Raw genomic sequence first — 13,072 nt, forward strand, 5'->3', positions numbered from 1 at the left:
TGGCTCATGCCTGTAATCCTAGCACTCTGGGAGGCCGGGGCGGGAGGATCCTTTGAGCTCAGGAGTTTCAGACCAGCCTGAGCAAGAGGGAGACTCCGTCTCTACTGGAAAAAAAAAAAAAAAAGAAAGAAAAGAACCACAAAAACTAATCTTTACTGAGTTATTACTTTGTGCCAAGCACACTGCAAGCATAATGTTCATTTACTTTTGACAATATCCCTCCCCATTTTACAAATAGGTTTATAATTATCCCCATTTTACAAATGAGTAAACTCAGGGAAGTTAAGTATAGTTGGCCCTTTGAATTTATGGGTTCCACATCTGCGAATTCAACCATCCACAGCTGGAAAATATTCAGGGAGAAAAAATAGATAGTTATGTCTGTGTTCAACATGGGCAGACTTTTTTCTTGTTATCATTCCCTAAATAATACAGTATAACAACTATTTATATAGCATTTACATTGTATTAGATATTATAAGGAAGCTTGCGATGATTTAAAGTCACCTCCCCCCCATCGGCTGACTGAATGGACCCCCTCGTGGCCAAAGGAATATCCTTAAACTAAATTGCCTGCCTGGAGGAAGGAGATCAGACATGCCTCATCATGCCCCCCTGCCTTCTTGGGGACATCTTTTGTAATCCATTAACAGGGCTAAGGGTATGCAAGATAAACCAGCAGGTCCTCAATTTACACAGCAAATATAAGTCCTGTGGCTTATCTCTGATAAACAGCTCCTATGTTAAAACATTGCAAGCCTTTAGACAAAACTTCATGTCTTTAACCAATTACAGTCCAAAGAATCTTTAAACCCACCTATAACCTGTAATCCGCCCCCTTTGAGATGGCCCACCTTTTCCGGCCAAACCAATGTATGCATACCACATATCAACTTATGACTTTACCTGTAACCCCTCTTTCCCTAAAATGTATAAAACCAAACTGTAACCCAACCATAGCGAGTCCACTTGCTCAAGGCCTCTTGGGCATGGTTCCAGGTCATGGTCCTCAAATCTGGCTCAGAGTAAATCTCTTTAAAATTATTTTACAAGGTTGTGGCCGGGCACGGTGGCTCACACCTGTAATCCTAGCACTCTGGGAGGCCGAGGCAGGAGGATCATTTGAGCTCAGAAGTTCGAGACCAGCCTGAGCAAGAGCGAGACCCCGTCTCTACTAAAAATAGAAAGAAACTATATGGACAACTAAAAATATATACAGAAAAAAAATTAGCTGGGTATGGTGGTGCATGCCTGTAGTCCCAGCTACTGGGGAGACTGAGGCAGGAGGATTGCTTGAGCCCAGGAGTTTGAGGTTGCTGTGAGCTAGGCAGACACCACGGCACTCTAGCCTGGGCAACAGAGTGAGACTCTGTCTCAAAAAAAAGAAAAAAAAAAAACATTTCAGGGCATGTGTATAATTTCTTTCTTTTTCCTTCTTTTTTTTGGCGGGGGGGAGGGGGTGAGTGGGCGGTTCTTGAAAACATTCTTCCTAGAGTTGTCCGGTTTTCTGTCCCAATCTGAGCTTCTTTCTCTCTCTACTTAATGCATAGCTGTAACCCTGCTACCTCCCTTCCATCTCTCCTGTGTTGAATGCCCTGTTTCCTAGATCTCATGTATTCTTTCTTGTTTTATGGAGTGTATCTTTCAATAGTTTCTTGAGAAGATACATAGGGACTAAATTTTTTGAGACTTTTGCATAATAAATTCAAAATGTCATTATTCTACCCTCACTGTTGATTGAGAATTTGGTTAGGTAGAATTTTAAATTGAAAATCATTTCCCTTCTGAATTTTGAAGATAGTGCTCCATTGTTTTCTGAATGATCATTGATGAATCTAAAGCCATTTTCCTAATCCTGTTTATTCAACCTGTTTTATCCTCTTTGGGAGTTCTTGAGCTTTCTTTTTATCCTCAAGAGTATGGAATTTCAGAGATGAACTTGGGGAAGGGTAGTTTTTATTCTTTGTGCTGCATAACCATACTGCCCTTTTAATCTGAAAATTCTTATCTTTAAATTCAGAGAAATTTTCTCATTTTTTGGGGCAATTTCATCTCCTCCAATTTCTCTCTTTCTGGAATTACTATTATTCATATAGTAGCGACTGCCTTGTTAGACTTCCTAGTCTCTAATTTTTAAAATATTTTTCTCTTCTATTTTTCATTTTTTTTATACTTTCCTGAGCATAAATTTATCATCATCTTCCAACTTCTCTATGGAATTTTTCACTTATACTATCTTTTTAAGTTTTTAGAGCTTTTTTTTTTTTTTAAACAATAATCTCCTCTTGTGTTTTGTGGATATTTCTGATACTATTATTACAGATGTAGGTTTTTGGTCCTTCTTTGAAATTTTCTTCTGCCAATGTGTGTTTCCTTTGAGTACCTTTCTATCCATTTCCATTCTGGTGACTAGCTTTTTTTTTTTTTTTTTGTATCTGTTTTTTTTTTTTTTTTCGGAGACATCCGTGGTGTCAGCCTAGCTCACAGCAACCTCAAACTCCTGGGATCAAGTGATCCTCCTGCCTCAGCCTCCCGAGTAGCTGGGACTACAGGCATGCGCCACCATGCCCAGCTAATTTTTTTCTGTATATACTTTTAGTTGTCCATATAATTTCTTTCTATTTTTAGTAGAGACGGGGTCTCGCTCTTGCTCAGGCTGGTCTCGAACTTCTGAGCTCAAATGATCCTCCTGCCTCGGCCTCCCAGAGTGCTAGGATTACAGGTGTGAGCCATCGTGCCCTGCCCTGGTAACTAGCTTTAATGCGAGGTTTCCTCAAATACCTGATGACCCTTGGCTGATTGTTTTTATGAACATAGAATAAACATATGACACTAATTAGAAGCAAGCTTAGTGCACATATTCAGGGTTTGTCAAATGGCAAGCTGCCCTGAAGGATGAAAACAATGCACTTTTTCACTAGGAGACTCCTGTCATTTTCTCTTGAACAGTCAGTTTTCACAGAGAGGAATATAACAGTTTTCTGCCTGGAAGGATATAAGGTTGAATGCCAACAATTGGGAGTAGACTGGGGGAAGGAGATTGGGGGAATCTCACTATTTAGTATAAGGATTTTCACTTATCTCTCCCTTCCTGCCACATATTCAGTAGAGGCTCTGGCCTCAGTGATACCTGGGTACTCTACAACTCAGGGTCTCTTTAGTCAAGCCTCTCTAGGGAGTATGTTCCCGTCTTCTGCTGGGGTGGGGAGAAACAACATGTTGCTGCACAGGGCTAAGGAGGGCATTCTTAGACTTCTACCCTTTCTTTGATTTCCAGCCCCACCCCCACTCCCACCTTCATCTTAGCAATAGATGGTTCTTCTAATTCCTCCTCCTTTTGAGGGTTCTGTGTCATCAAGCAACTTTCTTCTCAGCTTATACTTCGCTTCCTCACTACCCAGCTCAGGTTGTAGTTTTCACCAGTCAACTAAATTTTAACCCCTTCCTCATTTCCTTTTTATCGTCTCAAATTCTCTTGCTGACATCTCCTCTCTAGTCTCTTTTCCCTCATGGTTTATTCCTTTTTCGTTTTGTTTACATTCATTTTATTTATTGTCATGGGAGGAGGGAGTTTATTTTGAGGCAAGTCTTTCATACCTCAAAAACTCTCATAACATGACTTTCTCTTGATGTGTAATGCATGCAACAGGAAATACACAGTACCACTTCTGAAGTATTCATGCATATACATACACACACAAACACACACACACTCATATGAAATCTGAATCTGAGCAAACCTTCAGCTTTTGTTTGTTTGTTTGTTTTTGAGACAGAGTTTCACTCTGTTGCCCAGGCTAGAGTGCCATGGCATCAGCCTAGCTCACAGCAACCTCAAACTCCTGGGCTCAAGCAATCCTCCTGCCTCAGCCTCCCAAGTAGCTAGGACTACAAGCATGCGCCACCATGCCTGGGTAATTTCTTCTATATATATTTTCAGTTGTCCAGATAATTTCTTTCTATTTTTTTAGTAGAGACGGGGGTCTTGCTCTTGCTCAGGCTGGTCTCGAACTTCTGACCTTGAGCAATCCTCCCGCCTCGGCCTCCCAGAGTGCTAGGATTACAGGCGTGAGCCACCACGCCCGGCCAAACCTTGACTTTAACTACTAGTTTTCAGGAAACACAGGAGATAGGAGGACACATTAAATGACACCACAGGCAGTCCTGCAGTCATGTACTGAAACTGGCTGGCAATATTTGACAGATACATTTTCAGGAATCTAGTGAGCCACTTGTTAAACATAGCCATTATTAAAAATTGAATTATATAAACTCACAATAAAATAAATTACATCAAAACCAAAGGTAATAAACACCCAAGTTCTACCACTTCTTAATTATTTTATTATATTTTGCTATTATCTATATTCTTGGGGATATTAATACATCTATTTTATCTATACAGTAGAAATATTATATAAAGGTGTACTACTACACATCTTTTCCCAACTTTGCATTCAGTGACATCATGCTGGCAGCTTAAATCAGCTATGGTGGTTGTATTTACATCAAGGAAACCAGCAAATAGTACAAAGCAGAACTCACTCACCCCATCACACCCCCACCCAGAAATATTATTAAACATTTACCAGCATAGAACTGACTATAGGTATTGCAATCAACAAAATCTAAAATGTAGGCAATCCTTCAGAACAAATGACTTACTTTATTCAAAAATAAATGAAAAGAAAAAGAGGAAGGAGAACCTATAAATTAAAAGATACTTAGAAGACCAAATGCATTTTGTGGAGCTTGTTTGGATACTGACTTAAACAGGTAAACTGTGAAAAAAGTTATGACACAACCAGGGAAATTTGAACTTTAACTGGACAATCTAAATATTAATTAATTGATGTTAATTTTTATTAGTTACAATAATGGTATCATGATATTATGATTTTAAAAGTGCTTATCTTTTAGAAATACATACTGTTACCAATGAAATTAGGTCTGGGATTAGCTTCAAATTAATCCAGGAAAGGGGAGAATGTTAACGAATTGGGGTATAGATAAATCAAGAGTGGCCTTAGCTGATATTTACTGTTATTGGATAAAAGCTGTATGGAAGCTCATTATACAATTCTTTCTGCTATTACTTATGTTTGAAAGTTTCCCCAATAGACAGGTTTTTTGAACTTTTTAGGTAGGTATTTCATATCCTTTACCTCAACCATTATATTGAAATAAAACCAACATACAGAAAAGTGCACAAATCTTAAATATGTAGCTCAGTGAATTCTTACAAAATGAATAACCAGCAACCAGATCAAGAAAGATGTTCATGACATGTACACTGTAAACTACAAAACATCGCTAAGAGAATTTAGAGAAGACCTAACTACTTGGTGAGATATATTACTTTCATTGATTGGAAGACTCAATACCATTACAATGTCAATTTTCCCAAAATTTACCTTTAGATTCAATGCAATTCCAATCAAAATGCCAAAAGTTTTTATTCAAGTAGAAATTGAAAAGCACATTTTAAAATTTAAATGGCAATGTAAAAGATCTAGGATAGCCAAAACAATTTTAAGAAATAAGAACAAAGTTAGAGGACATATACTACTATCTGATTTAAAGACTTACTATAAAACTACAAAAATAAAGACAGCATGGTATTGGTGTAAAGATAGATGTGTAGATAAATGCAGCAAAAGAATTTACGAATAGGCCAGGCTAGGTGGCTCACGTCTGTAATCCTAGCACTCTGGGAGGCGGAGGGAGGAGGATCACCTGAGCTCAGGAGTTTGAGACCAGCCAACAAGAGTGAGGCCCTGTCTTTACTAAAAATAGTAAAAATTAGCTGGGTGTGGTGGGTGTGGTGGCGTGCACCTGTAGTCCCAGCTACTCGGGAGGCTGATAGGCAAGAAGATCACTTGGGCCCAGGAGTTTGAGGTTGCTGTGAGCTACACTGATGCCACAGCACTTTAGCCTGGGTGACAGAGTGACTCTGTCTCAAAAAAAAAAAAAAGAATCTACAAAGAGACCCACACAAATGTGGTCAACTGATTTTCAATAAAGACATCCAGGTAATTCAATGGGGATAAAGGGAGTCTTTTTTAAACATATGATGCTGAACATTTGTATGAGAAAAAAAATAGGCCAGGCGCCGTGGCTCACGCCTGTAATCCTAGCACTCTGGGAGGCCGAGGTGGGAGGATCACTCAGAGTTCAGGAGTTCGAGACCAGCCTGAGCAAGAGAGAGACCCTGTCTCTACTAAAAAATAGAAAGAAATGATCTGGACAGCTAACAATATGTAGAAAAAATTAGCTGGGCATGGTGGCGCATGCCTGTAGTCCCAGCTACTCGGGAGGCTGACGCAGAAGGATTCCTTGCACACAGGAGTTTGAGGTTGCTGTGAGCTGGGCTGACGCCACAGCACTCTACCCTGGGCAACAGAGTGAGACTCTGTCTCAAAAAAATAAAAAAATAAACCACATACCATACATAAAAATTAACCAAACATACACCATAGAACTAACATAAAATCTAAAAGTATAACAACTTTTGTAGGCAAAGATTTCTTAGTTATAACACCAAAAGCCAATTCCATAAAAGAACAAATTGACATATTAGATGTCATCAAAATTAAGAAATTCTGCTCTTCCAAAGGCACTACCAAGAAAATGAGCAATCCTCAAACTGGGATGTATTTGCAATACATGTATCTGACAAAGGCATGTATCTAAAACGTAGAAAAAAACTCTTACAACTCAATAGTAAGAAAAACAATCACATTTTAATATGGGCAGAATAGTTGAACAGATATCTCACTAAAGAAGATACTCCACTCACAGGTACTTACCAAAGAAAAAATGAAAATATAGTCTAATGAAAGATTTTCACATTAAATGTTTGTAGAAGCTTAATAACTCAAAACTGTAAATAATGTAAATATTACCAGCAAGAGAATAGATTAACAAATCGTAATGTAGTTACACAATGGAATACTACTTAGTAATACCAAGGAATAAATTAATACACTGATGAACCTAGAAAAAATATGCTGAAAGAAGATAGATGTAAAAGAATACAGACTTTGTTATTCCATGTATATAAAGTACTAGAAGAAGAAATAGGATGCTAATATGTAGAGCTGGGGAAAAAGACATTTCAGATGGAACTAATTGCCTGAGCAAAAGCAGAATAAAGGGAAACCATGGGGCTTCTGAAAAACTTTGAAAGTTTGATTTGACTGGTAAATGGGGAAGATGGAAAATGAAAGTTGGATCATAACTTAAAGCTGTTGGACACAATAATACTTAGGCATCTGGACTTTGTTCTCTTGCACATTAAGAGTTATCAGTAATTCCTGAACCTCCTTATTGAAAACTTTGTTTCTTTTCTTGGCCAGAATTCTCTGTTGCTAGATGAAGTAAGAGAGATCATGTATTTAAGGGTCTTAGTGTGTTTCATAGTGTGCTAGCAATGGATGTTTTGAACACTTACCATCATCTCGTATTTGTTTATTGTCTGTTGTGGGAGGCTGAATGATGGCCCCACAAAGATGTCCATTTCTTAGTCTCCAGAACCTATGAAGACATTGCCTTACATAGTAAAAGGGCCTTTGCAGATATGATTAAATTAAACATCTTGAGGTGGGGAGATTATACTGGATTATTTAGATGGAGCCAATACAATCATAAGAGTCCTTATAAGAGGGAGGTAGGTGGGTCAGAGACACAGCAAAGGTGATGCAATGGCAAAAGCAGAGAGATATTTGAAGGTACTATGCTGCTGGCTTTGAAGATGCAGGCTGACTTTAGAAGCATGGAAAGGTAAGGAAACATTCTTCCCTGAAGTCTCCAGATGGAACCAACTCTGCTGACACCTTGACCTCAGCCCAGTAAGACTAATATGGACTTCTAACCTCCAAAAGAGAATAAAGGTATGTTGTTTGAAGCCACTAACTTTGTGGCAATTTGTTACAGCAGCAAGAGAAAACTAATACAGATTTTGGTACCTGGAACATCCCTCTTTCTGTCCCCTTTCTCCTTCAGTTCCACGGCTGAGCTTGAGACATTACCAGGAACAGGACTATTATTCTTGTCTAATCTTGACTAGAGTCCAAAAGAAAGGTAACCCAAAGAAGAAGCAAGATTGAAGAAAAGATTAGTTCAGTTATCAGAAGATTTTTCTGGCCCCAAAATATGAAACAACTCTGCTGTAACAAACACTACAATCATGGAAGTAATTTGGATTTGGGTAATGGGTAGAGGCTGGAAGAACTTTCAGGAACGTGATAGAAAAAGTCAAAATTGCCTAAATAGATTGTTAGTAGAAATATGGGTGTCATGAGGGCTCAGAAGAAAGTGAAGAGCATGGCAGAGAAAACCTGTATCATCTTAGAGAATACCTAAATCATCATAAACCATTTGTAGAAATGAATGTTAAAGGCACTGCTGGTGAAAGCTCAAAAGGAAATGAGGAACATGTTTTTACAAACTGGAGGAAAGGCTCTTGTTACCTAGTGGTAGAAAGCTTAAATGACTTGTGTACTAAAGTCATAAGAAAACAGAGCTCGCAAGCAATGAACTTGCATATTTAGTTGAGATTTCCAAGCAAAGTGATGAAGGTATGACTTGGTTTTCTCTTGTTACTTTTAATAAGATGTAAGTCAAAAGAGGTAAATTGAAAGAACTATTACAAAACGGAACCAGGACTTGATGATTTGGGAAATTCTCAGCCTATTCAGATAGCAAAAGATGCTAGAAGTTAAGAGATCACCGTGAGGAATGTATGTTCTGATGAGAAAGTCAACAATGTGGCTGGACATACTTCTTTTAAAAATTTTTCTTTTAAAAAATTTAAATTGTGGTAAAATACATATAACATAAAATTTATCATCTTAGCCATTTTTAAGTGTCAAAAGTCTGCTGCTACTGCTTGGGAACTACAAAAGGTTACAGTATTTAATCACTTCAAGAGGGCTCTTTGAAGAGGCACATGACTGACTCATGGATCTTCTCAACTATCTTAGCAGTAGCCAAAAATAGAGATGGGATTATTCAGGAAAGATCTCCGTAGGAATATCTCTTTTAGTTGAGTGAATCCCTATGACCCACAAAGTTTTTGAAAATGTTATGCTAACAGAAACACCATCAAGTTAGACTAACTGGGACAGAGAGGTTGAAATGAAAGAAGACCGACGAGTTCCCAAAATTCTACAGGCAGGAAACAGGCTGATAAAATTATTCCATGGCAGACATGTGCTACTCTTCATCAAAAAGGATGGTTCTGGGAGTGGAGCTATGGAAACAGGGAAGATGCTGTAAGCCACCCAAATTATTTCAAGTATTTGAAACCTAATGGAGTTTGCTCAGTTGGACTTTGAAAGTGATTGGTAGGTGACTCCATTTTGCCTTTCATTTTCTCCCTTTTTGAATGGGAGTGCCTATGACTGTTATCCTGTACCTGATCCACCACTGTTTTGGAGCACAAAACTTGCATTCTAATTTCATAGGTCCAGAGACAAGAGAATTTTGCTCCAGAATGAATTATAATCCAGCGCTACACCCATATCTAGTTTAGATATGAGATTTGGGACTTTTGAGCTGGTGAGACTTAGAGCTGAGATTTTGGACTTGAGCTGATGTTGTAATGGGTTGAGACTTTGGGGAACTGTGGGATGGATGTGAATCTTTGGGGGCCAGAGGGTGGACTATGGTAGGCTGAATAATGGCCTCCCCAAAGATATCTACATCTTACTCCCTGAAACCTGTGAATACGTTACCTTACATGGTAAAGAGATTTTGCAGAAAAGACATGTACTCACTGAAAGACACAAAACCTCTGGATCAGAGACACAGTGTATTATTCATAGCAAAAATAGCAGCCAGAGCAGCACTGTGTCAGTTCTCCGTGCCCCAATTACCACAATGTGATAAGGGTCAGGTATTACCTCTGCATGCAGTGGGTTGCACCACAGAAGGGGAACCCCAAATTTGAATAGACTCTAGGCTTTTATGGGGCTGCTGGCATGTCTGCCTATCTTCCCCTACAAAAAGAGATTACTCATTACTCCTGGAATATAGGCATATGTCTCTGGGGAGGGAAAAGAAACGGCTTTATCTTTACTTTCCTGGGATATCTCTATGGGAGAGGGTATCTCCAGCTTACCATCCTGGAATGTGTTCTTTATACATTCTTAACTTGGATGCAAATAGCTTCCTTCAGAGGATGTGTACAGACATGTGAGCTATTCACAGAGAATTATTTCCCAACACTTTATTTCAAGCATTACAAAGGGGGACAGGGAATCTGTTACCTTCAATAGAAAATCTGAAAAATCAAATTTTACAATAATGCTAGGTATGGTAGCAGATGGAAAGAACTTGCTACCCTCTATGATTTTAAAGAGAAAGGCCATGACAAAAGAACATTGCCTAGTGGGGTCAGAGAGTACACAAAGAGAGGCAGAAGTTGAAATTAGTTTGAACAAGACATATTATGCGATATGTGTTGCTTAATCATTAGCAACAATGTGAGGAAGCAACATCAATCAATGCCATTTTTGAATGCTTATAGAAGTTATCTGACAAAATCAGATTTTAAAAAGTAAAAAGACATTTGCCATACATTTAATTATTTCTGGGAATATGATTGCAAATTAAAGATGTTAGATATCATTGATTCATTTGTTATTTGTCAAATGTATACCAAATACCCACTTACTATGTATCACGTAAATGCACATTATCTTTGCTCCTACAGAGAACTCATCCCAGGGTGGCAGAATAAGTTAGTAATCAAATTATTAAAAACTATATACTACAAAGAAAATGAAGAAATAAAAGGAAGATTGGAGGACTTACCCTAAAGGTGGTTACTTTTGGAAAGTAACATTTAATTCAGTCTTATTTTAAGAATTTAAAATAGTAGTCAGAGTGAAGTCTTTTAAAATCTAATTCAGAACATGTCTCTCCCGTTTAAACTCTTCAATTGTTCTCTATTTTACCAACAAAAAGCCAGAGGCCCGATAATGGCATACAGAGTCCTTCACGATTTGGGACCCCAATACTTCCCTGACCTCCCTTCTTGGTACTCTTTCCATAGCACTTATTTTTTTAAATATTATAAAACCTCCTCATTATGTTTATTGTCTGTCTCTCCTTGCCAGGATGTAAGCTCCACTAGGGAATGATCTTTGTTTTGTTCCTTTTGTATCTCAGTGTTTCTGGTATATTTCTTGGCCTCCAGTTCATTAAAATTTTGTTCAATGAACATATATCACAATTTTATTATTTAAATGTAACAAAAATTAAAACATAACAAAGGCATCACAGACACTGTTATATTAACATTTAAATATAACAGAAAAATACTACAAAATAAGAAATACAAAAATGAAAACTAGATAAAATTTTATTTACTATGATGGGTGTGCTTGCCTGTTTATAAGTTCATTCCAGTTGGGAACACAGGAAGATAATGCTACCCGCATATCTGCTGCACCATTCAGCCCATTTCTTTCCTTTGTTTTTAACTGGGTTAAGATAGAAAACCCTAGTTCACACAAACTAGTTGTTGTGAAGGGCAGTAGGAGCAGGACACTCTTTCTACTTAGCAAAGGAAAGTCTTCCTTTATCTTAATCCAAAATGCTGATAAACTTAAGGTCTCATAATCATTCTTCAATGTATATGAAGAACTAAGCTGCAATAATTCATTCTCTTCTTCAGGCACCAAGTTTAGCTCAATTATTGACTCGGGGTTTCGAAAAGCAAATGGATCTTTCACCCAACTGTTTTCCCTTAATGTTTCAAATTTCTCTTCTGGAAAGAAATGGTTAAAAGTTTGAGATAGAGAAGTGAGATGCAACAGTATCTCTAATTTTATTTCTTTCAAAATATTTTCATTAATAATATTCTCTTCAATATGTTGCAAAAATTTTGGAAACATATAGTAGCTAGGACGATTACTTTTAAGCCTTGCTTGCCATAACAATAATGTCTTTCGGAATCCTTGGATACGTTCAACGTGTTGGAATATATCACTGTTTTTCCCCTGTAGTTTTAAACTCAGTTCATTAAGAATGCCAAAAATATCAGTTAAATATGCCAATTTTGTGACCCAAATATCGTCTTCAAAAATATTTGCCAAATGAGATTTCTTTTCAATTAGAAAAATGTGAATCTCGTTCCTGAGTTCATAAACCCTGCTTAGTATTTTCCCTTGAGACAACCAACGAACTTTGGTATGATATAGTAAGTGGGTATAATTAGGTCCAATCTCTGAACAAAATGTTTCAAGAAGTCGGCTATTCAGTGAGCTTCCTTTAATAAAATTAACAACTTTCACTGCGTTTTTTAATACTTCCATGAGATTCTGTGGCATTTCTCTGGATGCTAACCCTTCACGATGTATAAAACAATGATTCCACACAGCACCATTATCAGTAACTTCTAGTAGTTTTTTAATTACTCTGCTATGCTTTCCAGTTATGCTTGCTGTTCCATCACTTGTAATTCCTTTACAGTTTTTCCAGTTTAACTTATATTGGCCAACAATGCACTTTTCTAATTCTGTAAAAATATCTAATCCACTTAGGTGTGAGGTTAAATTTAAAAAACACAAAAAATCCTCCATAAAATCATCTTGCCACACATATCTGACATAAACTAAAAGTGTTGTATGGCTTCCAATATCGGCGCTTTCATCAAGCTGGACTGCAAAATCTATACCAGACTGTAACCGAGTAATTAGCATTGTTTCTAAATGTTCAGCAATAGTACAAATTCTAAGAGATATTATGTTATCATTAGGTATAGTTTTTAATTTATCAGCAGATTTATCATCAAAAATTGTACGCACCATATCCAAACATGCTGGAAGAATAATTTTTTCAGCAGCAGTATGAGCCATTTTCTCTTTTGCCACACGATATGCAACTAAATATGATGATAATAAGGCTTTTTCACTAACAGTAGTAGAACTAAGAAATTGTGTTGATAACTTTATATCTTTTTTCTTTCTTTGAAAATATTCAAGAGGCTTACCAATAAGTTCAGCATGCTGAGTTTCTAAGTGCCTTTTTAATTTTGAAGGCTTTAAGCTTTCATTTGCAAGAA

This window comes from Eulemur rufifrons, chromosome 19 (genome assembly GCF_041146395.1).
Source record: "Eulemur rufifrons isolate Redbay chromosome 19, OSU_ERuf_1, whole genome shotgun sequence".
NCBI classification, from domain to species: Eukaryota; Metazoa; Chordata; class Mammalia; order Primates; family Lemuridae; genus Eulemur; species Eulemur rufifrons.